The sequence below is a fragment of the Sapajus apella genome, unplaced genomic scaffold (genome assembly GCF_009761245.1).
Source record: "Sapajus apella isolate SASKATOON/1434 unplaced genomic scaffold, GSC_monkey_1.0 scaffold1, whole genome shotgun sequence".
NCBI classification, from domain to species: domain Eukaryota; kingdom Metazoa; phylum Chordata; class Mammalia; order Primates; family Cebidae; genus Sapajus; species Sapajus apella.
In genome coordinates this window covers 60,313,289-60,325,721 of record NW_022436941.1, presented here as the reverse complement: position 1 = coordinate 60,325,721, position 12,433 = coordinate 60,313,289, and positions in this window count along the sequence as shown.

Here is a 12,433-nt window from a genome sequence, read left to right as displayed (position 1 = left end):
CACCTATAATCCTAGCACTTTGAGAGGCGACGTAGGTTGATTTCTTGAGACCAGAAGTTTGAGATCAGCCTGGGCATTTGGGTAAAACCCTGTCTCTACTAAAAATACCAAAAATTAGCCAGGTGTGGTAGCACTCACCTATAGTGCCATGTTCTTGCCACTGCACTCCAGCCTTGATGTCAGAATGAGACCCTATCTCAAAAAAAAGGATTCCATGTCATTATCCAAGCATCAGTAGCTCTCTAGATATGCATATGGCCAATTAACATCAGGTGAAATTAACTCATGCTAAGCACTTCTTGGCTTGAATTCCTGAGCCCAGCTGCTAAGGGATGTTGCAGTGTGCCTAAGAATACTATTAGGAAGAGCTGAGTGCCTCTGCTGCCAATAGCCATCCTCCTTAGGTCCTGATTTGGTGACTTCTAGGGCTGGGGAGTGAGTCCAGGCACATCCCTGAGCTGAGTGAAGTTGGAGTTGATTTCCACCCTCTCACAGTGCTCAGAAGGGAACATATATCCTGGGCTGTTTTTAGAGCAGGAGATCAGTGTATCTCGTTTTCCTTTATTACCCTCAAAGTCTGCCTCTCTTTCGTGTGCCCCTATTTTGGTCCTAAGTGAACTCCCTTTCTAGGCCTAACTTGTTTTTCTATTAATATCTGTAATTTCAGATCCCCAGGTAATATATGAGCTTTATGATAGTTTGAGAATAGTTAAAAAAATGACTATTTGGCTTGGAACAAAAATAACTTAGGGAAGGATATAAGAGATCTTCCGGCTGGGGGCAGTGGCTCACACCTGTAATCCCAGCACTTTGGGAGGCTGAGGTGGGTGGATCACAAGGTCAGTAGATCGAGACCATTATGACCAACATGGTGAAACCCCGTCTCTACTAAAAATACAAAAATTAGCTGGGCATGGTGGTGCGCACCTGTAGTCCCAGCTACTTGGGAGGCTGAGGCAGGAGAATTGCTTGAACCCAGGAGGCGGAGGTTGCAGTGAGCCGAGAAGCCGAGATTGTGCCACTGCATTCCAGCCTGGCGACAGAGTGAGACTCCATTTCAAAAAAAAAAAAAAAAAGAGGTCTTTGAAGATTTGAAGAGCTGTTACACAGAAGGAATTAAGCTTATTTTGATTTTTCTACTAAAAGCAGTGGGTAGAAGTCCCACCAATGGGTAGAAGTTGAGGAATTCAGTTGAAGAGAAGGAAGAGCACCCATCAGTGACAGCTGGCTAAGGGGCATGTTGATTAGCAGGTCATGAGCACTCAGGCAGAATCATCAACTGTCTGGAATGTCAAAGGGTAGATTCCTGCTTTGGGCTGTAGATTGATGGTGTTTAAACTGTGTTTCTGAAGTAGTGGGATTCCATGGAGGTGCCTGAGGGTCAATGTGGGATCCAACAGGAAGGCCAAGTGGGCAGAAATTCAAACCCCTTGCTCATTTCATCATGGTAGCTTAATTTTTATCTGTATTACACATTGGGTTCCATATTAAAATTTATTTGATAAAAAGCCTTCTATGGTTAAATAATGTTTGAAAACCAGATAACCACTGAGATTCAAGCCTGAATATTGTGACCCAGCGTGACCCAAAGTCTCCAAGTCCTCCATTCCTTCAGGGTCCCTTTTCTTTTACTCTCCAAATGCTGTTGTGATGTTGACTGCAAGGCATTCTGTTTCCTATCCCAAATTTCCAAGAATTTCTGTAGGCGATTACATTGTCTGGTTAACACCTCTGACCTCCTGCTTCCAAATGCTCCTCCTCACCACTGGCCACCTCATCATTACTTCTTAGTGCTCCCCTAGGCCCATTTGGTCTGCATCATCCCAAAACATGGGCGTGGTGCTCCTTTGATTCCTTAAGGCAGTGCTCACACAGGCTGACATCGTTAGGGGTTAACGTGGCTTTTGTTGAAGACTTGGAGTGAATGAGGGCAGGTATTTATACATAAAACTTCATATGTAAACATGAAGCTGGATGGAAAACATCCAGCATTGTGAGGAACCCCTTCTGATCTTTTCACCCCATTTTCCTGCCACATTAAACAGACTAACCTCTCTGTTTTACTTTATTCTTTAAGTTTTAGCGTCTGCTCAAGCTTTGGTTTTTCAGAGCAGGCAATGAAATTAGAAAACATCAGACATAAAAACACCTCTCTTACCAGTATAGACATCTTTTATAATATTATGAGAGCAAAATGTTGCACCCCTTCTCTGGGCCTCTGCTATCCTCCCCAAGTGCTAGGCTTCTCTTTGCAGAACTAAAAGGCCCATTAAAGCAATTCTCCCAACCAAAGCACATTCCTTTTCCCAAGATGAATGTGGGCATTACCTCTGAGGATGGCTTTAGAATCCCCTTAGCATCTTCCCTTTTGTGGTTTTCTGTAGAACTAGCCAATGATTGAAATTCTTTTTGAACTCACTGGACTTCATTTTGGGTTGCCCTAGTACCATGAAGGACTTTACTCTTTGAAGGATTTCAAGGAAAAATGACACCTGTCTAGAGTCAACATGCTACTTTAAGATTTTATAACTTAGGAGGAAGTGGGTAAAATAATTAAGAAAAAGAAAAAGTGGTGAAGGAGAAGCACCAGTCATTCATTCAGCACATCTTTATTTGTGTTTACTATGGGTTGGGCACCATTTAGCCCATAAGGAAATGGCAGTCATTAAATCAAACAAAAATCCCTGCTCTCTAGGAAACTGCATTCTAGTGGAGGAAAACAGACAATAAATTCAAGTATAGTATGTCAATGGGAAATAAGAACTAGGGGGAAAAAAGTACATCAGGGAAGAGAATAAAGAGTAATAGGAAGTACCAGCTGGGCAGAGTGGCTGACACCTGTAATCCCAGCACTTTGGGAGGCCGAGGTGGGAGGACACTTGAGGCCAGGAGTTTGAGACCAGTGTGGGCAGCATAGTGAGACCCTGTCTCTATAATAAAATAAAAGTAAAATAAAAAAAAAATTAAAGTAATAGCAGGTAGGGGCTGCTGTGTTAAGTATGATAGGAAAGTATCTCTGATCAGATAATATTTGTATAAAGATCAAAACGAAGTGAGGGAGCAAGCCCTGTGGATGTGTGTGAGGGAGGAGCATCCCATGAAGGAGGAATAGAAACCGTAGAGGTCTTGAGGAAGCAGGATGGGCGTGAATTAGAAGAAGAATGAGGAGCCCAGGGAGGCTGCCATGGAACAAGGAGGTGAGAATGGTAGTGGATGGAGTCCGAGAATAGCTGGGGATCGGTTCTTAATGGCCGTGAAGGCCAGGTAAGGCCTTTCTGTTATATTCTGAGTTGGCAAAAGGGATAGTTACGAGGAGCGAATGCAATGGCAAAGAATCGGCCTTTCCAGTGTTTGGGTATCAGGTCTTTCAATATCAAATGGGTGTTTCATAAGGGCCCCTGGGCTGGCCTTTGCAGGTTTCAGCTTCTGTAGAGAAGTGCCGAAAGGGCCCCGTATGGGTGGGAGGGAAGAACAGGCATTCTTCATCTCATTCTCAGCTCTGTCCAGGGTCCCTGTAGCCCAGCTCACTTCCTGATTTCAAGGGGAGCAGCTGCTGCTGATTCGTTGCTATTAGGACCAGCCTAGAGACAAACTGGGGGGGAAAAAAACCTGCTATTGTACCCAGGTGACTTGGGGCTGAATTGAGTGTCTGACCACTATGAAAAGTTGACAACCACCAAAAATGGAGAAATATACAAGCACATTTGAATGTTTCACATCTTTTTAATTGTGTGATTTTACAGTTACAGGGAAGATGAGATAATAACATCATCTGGAGAGGCTGTCTAGTTAAACAGGTCTTGTGTGTATCTTTGTGTGCATGTGAGCGTGTGTGTGCTCACATGTGTATGTTTGTATCTGTATGTGTATATGTGTGTGCACTCATGTGGGGAGGTACATGGGTGGGCAGAGGTAAATTATGACAATTCAGGAATGGTTTTTCCATTGAAGATTCCAAAACTGGACTTGGGAGAGCTTTCAAAAGTTGTCAGACCCATGGGGTTCTCAGTCACATTAATCAGGCTCACAAAATACTAATTAATAATTCAGGGTCCGGCACAGTGGCTCATGCCTGTAATCCTAGCACTTTGGGAGGCTGAGGTGGGTGGACCATGAGGTCAGGAGTTCAAGACCAGCCTGACCAACATGGAGAAACCCCATCTCTACTAAAAACACAAAATTATCTGGGCATGGTGGCAGGCACCTGCAGTCCCAGCTATTCGAGATGCTGAGATAGGAGACTTGCTTGAACCTGAGAGGCGGAGGTTGTGGTGAGCCAAGATCATGCCATTGCACTCCAGCCTGGGCGACAAGAGTAAAACTCCATCAAAATAATAATAATAATAATAATAATAATAATAATTCAAAATGCTAATTGATTAGTTTATAGCAGGAGATCAAATTGCCAAGGGGGCTGGGGAATGTGTATCTGCTAGTCAGGAGATTCTCTCGCCAGGACCCTGAGCTCCAGGACCTGCAGGCACCCATATTTGGGGCCAGGCTGCACACACTGCATGAGGCTGCCTACCTGCCAAACTCCACATGCTCAGGAGAACATATGCATCTTCACATAGGAAGCCTGTGACAGTCAAAAGATTGTTTTGATGATCGAGGCAAAGCATGTGGATGGTCTGAATGGCCAGCATTGTTGAACTGGAGGGCCAGCCATGTGGCCCAGATAGTTGCATTTGCTGGTCCGAGTACTTTCTTCCTTCATCAGCACTGGGCTTCCCTGAGAGATACTGATCCTTTGCGGGGGTCTATATATTCAGTCTGACTTCTTACATTCATAATTCCTTTAAAAAAAAAAAAGGTACCTGAGGATCATTTCTCAGACTATAGTTTTCTTTTATTATTTAGTGACTACTTGATAAGATTTCTGGGCCCTGTCCCTCCTGCTTTTAATCTGAAAACGATTATTCCTATTATGGTGACCCCTGTGGATGATAAAATTTCATTTATTATGTGAAGATCCTGCTAAATTAATACTCAAAAGAAAACCATTCTTGTAAATGCATATGCTACATTTCTCCATCTCCCATGGGTTGACTACAGGTAGGAGAAGGAGGACATTTTCATTCAAGGATTTGGTGCAATTGATGAGAGAGAGCAGTTCAGAGCCAGAACCACTTGAATATCTGGGCTGAGACATGGCTCTGCCCCTTCATATCTGTGTGTCTTTAGACAAACTGTTTAGCCTCTCTTAGAGTCATCATTGTAAAATAGAAATAATACTTACTATGGTTTGAATGTGTTCTCTAAAGTTTGTATTCAAAACTTCATCCCCAATACAACAGTTTTGAAAGGTAAGACCTTTAAGAAGTGATTAAGTCATGAGGGCTCTGGCCTCATGAGTGGAATAATGTCATTATCTTGGGAGCAAGTTTGTCATTGTGAAAACAAGTTTAGTATGAAAGTGAGTTTGGCCCCCTTTTTCTCTCTGTTGTGAGCTCTTTTGCCTTTCTGCCTTCTGACATGGGACAATGCAGCAAGAAGGCCCTCACGAGATGTGAGCTTTCAGTTTTGGACTTCCCAGCCTCCAGAACCAAGTGCTTCATAAATTTCTTTTAATTGTAAATTACCCAGTTTCAGGTATTCTGTTATAGCAGCACAAAATTAACTAAGATAGGCACTGCAGTAGGTACTAGGCATATAGCAGTGACCAAATTAAACAAACATTCCTGCCCTCAGGTAGCTTATGTTCTAGTGAAAAGAGCATATAGTGAAGGAGATAAATATGTAAACTATTTAATATCAGAAAGTGACATATACTGTAAAGAAAAATAAAGCAGGAAAGGGCTGTTATGACAAGTAAATGAAAAAATTAATGTACATAAATTCTTGGCAGAGTGCCTGGCATAAAGCAACAGCAAACATTTTAGCTGTTCTTACTAATCCAACCACAATTATAGAGCCTGGTTTACCCATGAGAATGGCACAATGTCCTCTCACGCACCTCAGCATGTAGTTAAGCTACGCATGAGCACTATATTCCCAATGAAAGTTGAATATTTTTTTGTTTTTGCTCAAGGCAAAAATTTAGTAAAAATATTTAGAACAATGTATAAATTAATCTTAATTTCACCACTCAGAGATAACCAGTGTTAACATTTGACATATATTTTCCTAGGCTCTTCCTTTTTCTTTAGACAAACATCACAGGCATATGTTTTTAAAAATGTGAATAAACTCCCTGCTATCTAATCTGCTTTGGTCACTTAATGCTGTCATGAACATCTCATGTCAACAAGTACAGATTCACATCACTGTTCTCATGCCCAGGTGTCGTCCACTGAAAAGATCAACCTTAAACCTTTCAACTCCTCCCTTATTGATTGATACATGTCCAATTGACATTCCAAGTTTTCATTTCTATGACAATGCTTTGCTTTTAAAGGCACCAACTTCACCATTTGGCCCACGGTTTATCTCTATTTTATCTTGGAAAAGTGTATATTATTTCCATATTTACTATGAACTTCAATCAGTTTTTGTAAACCCAGCTGGGAAGATTGTGTAGAACTCTTTCATGGGGCAAGCATGGTGCCCACTTTCATTGACAGTCGATTCAATGTCATCATATTCAACTTCAATGTAGTTTTAACATTCACCATGTTAGGACAGCACACTGACTTCTGCTGGAAACCAAGATGAGAAAGACATAATTCCTATCTCTAAGGAAGCCGTGACAGACACACACACATCTGTGACACAGTATATAGGTCAGAAGAATCATGACGTTTCAAAGTAGGGAGAGAACATGTTGGTTTGGTGTATTCATGAAAGGCTGTGCAGAGTTCAGGGCATTTGGGACATGCTTTTATTGTAGTAGGTGGTGGTGAAGATTAGCAAAGTCTGGACAGAGGCAAGAGTATGAGACATGTGGGAAACAGGAAGTGTTTGGGGAACCATCCAATCTGACACAGGAAACATGCAGCAGTGGGTAGCAAACCCAGAAGGTACCTTAAGCCCAGATGATAACAGCTGTTGAGATGACAGGCAGATGTTTTTACTTAGCACAACACAAGAAGGGGAGTTATTAAAGATCTTTGACCTGAGAATAAAGTGGATGAAGTAGGAGTGATTATAGATGTGAGTTGCCAACTAGCAGGATAGCTATGTGGTTATGAAATTCTGGAATGGAATATTGGCTAAAGGAAGGGAAAGCAGGGAATACACCCTATAGCACTAGGATATAGAATCTAGAGGCTAGAAGGGGAGATAAAAAGCAAAGAGTCCCAGAACACACAGACTTTTGAAGCTGGGTTCCTGGGAGCATGACTGTGCTACTAGCAAAGGGGTAACAAAGAACACACAGCAGGCTTGCGGGGAGAGACGTCGCTTAGCTGGGACTAGTTGAGTTTGGGGTCATCCAATGGAGCTGTCCATCAAGTCTCAAGCTCATGGAAAAGCTCAAGGAAGGGGTCCATATTTGGGCATTTTCTGCATTCAAAGACTCCCTGACCAGCGTTGTGAACTTGGGGAAAAGTTGTTTAATCTTTTCATACCTCAGTGTCTTCATTTGTAAAACTGGAACAATAGCAAGCCGACTCATCCAACTCTCAGGGCTGCTGTGAAGAATAAATCATGTTACTCCCCCCAGGCACAGAGAGCAATGCCTGCCATGTAATATGTACGGAATAAACATTTGTTCTATGTCATCAGCATGTTGATTAAGCAAGACTTTTTAGATAGAGTCATAAAAGACATTTTATTTTTGTCTTCTTTGTCCTTTAAATGTTTCTGGGAAGAACTTCTAAACAAAAACGTAGGCAGAGAAACTCGGGAGGACTCAGGTGACCTGCCTTTCTCAGAAGAATGGCTGAGTAGAAGTTGGCCAGATCAAGGGGAGTGCATTGTAAGGGCAGGAGGGAGAAGAGAGTGTTCCTGATATGCAGCAAAGGTGGCGGGTGAGAGCCTGATGTCTTGGAGAAGCTGAAGGTGGATCTTTATGGCTGTGGAGGTGCTTGTGGGAGGTGACTCTGGGTAGTGGCTGTGGGAGGTGACTCTGGATGATGGCTGTGGGAGGGCTATGAGGTGATTGTGGGGGTATCTGTGGGGGTGACTGTGGAGGGTACGGCTGTGAGGGTGGTGGTGGAGAGAAACGTCTGTGTGTTGGGGGCATACTGTGTGTACCTGTAATTGTGGAGATTCTTGTGGTGTGAGAGTTTTTCTCTGAATATGGCAGGTTTTAGCACAGGGCCTCGTACAAAGTGGGCAGGAAATAAATACTGTTGAAAGTGAAGTCTAAAAACTATATAGGTTTTTCATTCTTCTTTAACACCATTTCCCTTCTCACAATTTAAAACCATCATGCATCGATTTCCTGCTGTTATTCACTGGAAAATTTTAGGTCCTTCTTCAAATGGTTCTTGACTTGAAAATCAGAGGGAGAGAGCTCTCTCCTTGGGTTCTTCATGTTGAAGCCCCATGGAGTTTGTTTGCTGCTCACCAAGTTTTTGCAGATAGTAACAACTGAAGACAAGTAAGAGATTGAAGCCTCAGGGCCAAGAATTATCCTTTAGATAGGGTGAATAAACTTGACTGTTCAAAGCACAAGCTATCTCAAAGGTTTTTATCTTTAAAAAAAATGTCGATCAATGGTATCTTTCAGGCAATCAACTGTCTTGAAATATAATTTATACTGCTTTTTACTTTGTCTTCTTTCAGTGCATTAAATTATAACCAAGCTTATTTCTTGATTTGCATTTCTCCTTAATTATTCTGAGCTAAGCTCTACCCTGCAGAGCTCCAGAAAAATGGATAAAATATGCATTTGAGTGTGGAACAGCAGCGGCAGACACCTACACACCAAACCATGGCTGCGTGGGACGCTGCCATTTTCCCCAAGTCATTTCAGGTCAGAAACACCTCTGCTCCCAAAGAATACTGCTTAGGGCCCACGCACACAAGGTGTCTATGCACCTTATAATATGAGACTCCGGGAGCAGCTCACTGTTCTTCACCCTCTCGAGAATAAGACCAGGGCTATTTTTCTGCCCCGTAGGCATAGAAAGGATTCTCCAATTATTCAGCCCAATGGGAAACTCTGTGAATTACCTCTACAGGCTTGAAGTTCAAAATCAGAGGATAATTTTGCTTTATTGCCATCCATTTAGCACAGCTTTCTTTTTAAAATAACATTAATACGTATCATTGTGGAACATTTGAAAACCATAGAAAATTATGATGCCTAAAGTGAAAAAGGATCCTCAATTCCACAGACTCAGGCTCAGTTGACATGTTCTTTGGCTTTTGGCCTTTTGCCTCCTCCCTTCCCATAATGCAGATGCAATGCCTAGAAATGTCACAGGCATCTTACAACCTTGAAGACGTAATTCACAGGCTGAGCATAAAGGAGCATGATGGTGGAGCCTGGGTTCTCAAAGACATTGTTGAGGTGCATTCTGGTTCTCTACTGCCTAAACTTTCTGTTGCTTGAGTTAAATAAACATCTGTCATTTGAAGCCTTTAAAATAGCTTTCTACTGAAGTATACCATACTTCCATACTTTTGGAAAAGTGCATCACAAGTTTACAGCACGATGGAGTTTTTCATAGCTAACACGTGTAGACAGTTCTCAAATTTAAAAAAAGGACATTATCATCCCTGAGAAGTGACTCCTTGTCACTCCCACTTCTGAAAGTAACCATAGATTCGTTTTGTCTGTTTTTGAACTGATAGAACCAAGTCACATAGGAGTTTTCTCTTTCTGTCTGGTTTCTTCTGATTAACATTATATTTGTGTGATTTATTCATGCTACAGTGCATAGCATTATTTGTTCCTTCTTGCTCCTCTTTTAGTAAATATATGTACACTTTCTGTGGGATAAATAACTAGGAATAGAATTGCTGGGTCATGACATGGGTATGTCTAACTTTAGTAGACACTACAAGAATCCAAAGAGTTTCCAAAGTTGTATGAATTTATACTCCAACCAGCAGCGTATGAGAGTTTCAGTGGCTTCATATCATTCCTACTACTTCATATGAATTATCTATTTCATTTTAACTATTATAATGGTATGTAGTAGTATAACATTGTAGCTTAATTTGTATTTTCTTGATGGCTATACAAGTTGAACATCTTTGCATATGTATATCAGCAATTTGGATATCTTTTTTAAAATTTCCTGTTCAAATATTTTGGCCATTTTTCTACTATGCTATCTGAGGGGTTTTTTGGTAGGATTTCTGTATATATTCTGAAAATGGGTCTTTTGTTGGATATACATTTTGCAGTTTTCTTCTCTCCTTTCTGTAACTTAATTTTTTACTCTTAATAATTTTTGTGATAAACAGAAGTTTTTGCTTTAGTAAAATTCAATTTATCTTGTTTCCCCTTTATGGTTAGAAACTTTTGTGTTCAATACAAGAAAGTTTGCCTACCACAAGTCATGGAGATAGTTTCATGTGTTTCCTTTTAAATGTTTTATTTTAGTTCTCACTTTAAAAATATTTTATATATGCTACATGTGTATAGACGAATAATTGATATACACAAAATTCTATATTTTATGTATTTTTTACATATTATATGTATATATACATAAAGAATTGAGATACATAAAAGGTATATAATTGATTTTTGTGTGTGGTGTGAGGTAGAGGTCAAAATGCATTTTTTTCCTCATGGAAAAAAATTGACCTGATCCTATTTATAAAAAGCCACCTCTTCTCCAATGCATCTTAATGTCACCTTTGTCACAACTGTTTCAGTCATTCAAATAGTTTTTTGTTATTACTGGCATCCAGAGAATCATATTTGCTGTATGTGTATGTATATGCGTATGAGTGCACACATATGTTGTCCTTCATTCCTTCAATATTCTTTAAGAATGTAGTTTTTAACATGTGCTTAATATTTCCTTATATTGATGTACCATCATTTATTTAACCAATACTCTGATGCTGAAGATTTAAGTTGTTTCCAACTTTTGATTATTATGAGTTGAAAATGAATATCCCTGACCATAAATATTTGCACAGGCATCTCATTTTCCTTAAATAAGTTCTCAGACATGGAATTATGGATTAAAGTGTACAAGATTTTAAAGGCTTTTGGTAGATGCTGCCAAATCAGCATAGAGTTAAACACTAGCTGAAAGAAATGGGGAGAATGTGCATTTGGAGTGCCTAATTCTGCAGCTGAGAAGCCAATAATACCACTTTAAAATACAAAAATATTTATTTGACTTTTTTCATTAAACTTTACTGAATTTTTCTACTATTTACCTTTCTAATGACAACCGAAGTCATTAGATTGGAAATTACTTGACCTAAAAGTGAGATTGGCTGTCCAGAAATACAATAAACAATTTCAATATAAATGTCTGCCTATTAATTTCTTGTAATTGAAGCTGAGAATGTGGGCACTGAAGGCAGGCTGTTTTCACATTCCACACATTATTTCTGCTTTCTCTTTTAGTTCATAGATTTTTTTTAACCTTTCTTTTGCTATTGTCATTTTCTTAAAGTGACTGTCATATAATTGTTCTTTTCCTTCGTTCCCTAAACACAGAGTACAAGCCTGAGTCTTAGTGAATGATTCTCTTCCTCTTAAGGGTACAAGGTTTACATTGAGTCAAAGAGGTTAATATGAGCTTTTGGATTTTTGAATTATAATGAGATCATCCCTTAGCAACTAAGCTTGAAGCTAATACCATGTGTTCATTTGCAATTATATGTTAAATTGGCGTTGGTCAATCAATACTAGGTCTAAAAAATAGAGACCGTGTAGAACATTCTTGTTCCCTTATGATAAATGCTGTGACTCTCAAAGATTCTGCTGTGGACAATGGGATACAGAATTCAATCCATTTGGCACAGTGCCGGTTCCTTTCCAGACCAAGGAAAGAATTGACAGTTGGATGAAGAAAGGTTTTTGTGGAGGAAGTGCTAATAGAGTTGACCTTCAGGAAGAAGTCCTATGCTGTTATAGGCAATCCTGGGTTTGTTGCTATAGAAGTGCAGATGAGATCACTGGATCAGATGACTCAGGCAAAAAGCACAAGTAGGCCTTCCTGAGGAAGCCAGCAGGTAAACTGCCCCAAATCCAGGAGTCTTGCAGCCTATTCTGAGCTCCACCTCAGTCTGTGTACAGAGCCTCATAAACCAAGACAGGTATGGAGGAGGACAGGGAGAAGTCCCCGGGTCTCAATCTTGCTCAGCATTCTGAGTGTGACCTTCCTTCTTTTCGTTCCTTCCCTTCCTTTCCTTTCCTTCCTTCCCTCCCTCCATCCTTCCTTCCTTCTCCCTTTCCCTTTCCTTCTTTTCCTTTCCCTTCCCTACCCTCCCTCCTCTCTTTCTCTTTCTTTCTTCTTCTTTCTTTCTTTCCTTCCTTCCTCCCTTCCTTCCTTTCTCCCTCCTTCCTTCCTTCTCCCTTCCCTTCTTTCTCTCTTTCTTTCCCTCCTTCCTTCCCCCTTCCCTTCCC